This window comes from Arachis hypogaea, chromosome 5, assembly GCF_003086295.3.
Source record: "Arachis hypogaea cultivar Tifrunner chromosome 5, arahy.Tifrunner.gnm2.J5K5, whole genome shotgun sequence".
In the NCBI taxonomy this organism is placed as follows: domain Eukaryota; kingdom Viridiplantae; phylum Streptophyta; class Magnoliopsida; order Fabales; family Fabaceae; genus Arachis; species Arachis hypogaea.
In genome coordinates, this window is record NC_092040.1 from 89,170,135 (window position 1) to 89,171,593 (window position 1,459).

General features: G+C 35.2%; 1 non-coding gene across 1 annotated transcript; it reads left to right on the forward strand.

The window, feature by feature from the left end:
- The first annotated feature begins 308 nt into the window (after positions 1-308).
- LOC112804627 (small nucleolar RNA R71) lies at positions 309-412 on the forward strand. The gene has a single exon (XR_003203241.1). It is a non-coding gene; the product is annotated as a small nucleolar RNA R71 (small nucleolar RNA).
- The last annotated feature ends 1,047 nt before the right edge of the window (positions 413-1,459 follow it).

Here is a 1,459-nt window from a genome sequence, read left to right on the forward strand (position 1 = left end):
CATGTTGCAATCCATTCAGATTTTGAGAGATCATGTTAACCTGTTGAGTCAACACTTTGTTCTGAGCCAGTATGGCATTCAGAGCATCAATTTCAAGAACTCCCTTCTTCTGAGGGACCCCATTATTCACGGAATTCCTCTCAGAGGTATACATGAACTGGTTGTTTGCAACCATGTCAATGAGTTCTTGAGCCTCTTCAGGCGTTTTCTTCAGGTGAATAGATCCACCTGCAGAATGGTCCAGTGACATTTTCGAAAATTCAGAGAGACCATAATAGAATATATCTAATAGGGTCCATTCTGAAAACATGTCAGATGGACATCTCTTGGTCAGCTGCTTGTATCTTTCCCAAGCTTCATAGAGGGATTCACCATCTTTTTGTTTGAAAGTTTGAACATCCACTCTCAGCTTGCTCAGCTTTTGAGGAGGAAAGAATTTATCTAAGAAGGCAGTGACCAGCTTATCCCAGGAGTCCAGGCTATCCTTAGGTTGAGAATCCAACCATATTCTAGCTCTGTCTCTTACAGCAAAAGGGAAAAGCATGAGTCTGTAGACTTCAGGATCAACTCCATTCGTCTTTACAGTATCACAGACTTGCAAGAATTCAGTTAAGAACTGATAAGGATCTTCAGATGGAAGTCCATAAAACTTGCAGTTTTGTTGCATCAAAGCAACTAGTTGAGGCTTAAGCTCAAAGTTATTGGCTCCAATGGCAGGAATGGAGATGCTTCTTCCATCAAACTTGGATGTTGGCTTTGTGAAATCACCAAGCATTCTCCTTGCATTATTATTATTATTATTTTCGGCTGCCATGTCTTTCTCTTGTTCGAAAATTTCTGAAAGGTTGTTTCTGGATTGTTGTAATTTAGCTTCTCTTAATTTTCTCTTCAGAGTCCTTTCAGGTTCTGGATCAACTTCAACAAGAGTGCCTTTGTCCTTGTTCCTGCTCATAAGAAAGAGAAGAAAACAAGAAAAGAAAAAGGAATCCTCTATGTCACAGTATAGAGATTCCTTTATGTTGGTAGAAGAAGAAAGAGGTAGAAGAATGAAGAAGGATGAAGAAGAATTCGGATGAAGAGAGGTGAAGAGAAGTGTTAGTAGTTAAATAATTAAATAGAATAAGAAAAGAGAAAGAAATTTTCGAAAATAATTTTGAAAAAAATGGTTAGTGATTTTCGAAAATTAAAGATGAGATGAGATTAAAATTAGAATTTAAAACAAAAAGAATTTTTGAAAAAGAGAGGGAGAATTTTCGAAAATTAGAGAGGGAAGAGTAGTTAGGTGGTTTTGAAAAAGATAAGAAACAAACAAAAAGTTAGTTAGTTGATTGAAAAAGATTTTGAAATCAAATTTTGAAAAAGATAAGAAGATAAGAAGTTAGATAAGATATTTTGAAATCAAATTTTGAAAAAGATAAAAATTCTTGAAAAGGATAAGATAGAAGATAAAAAGATATAT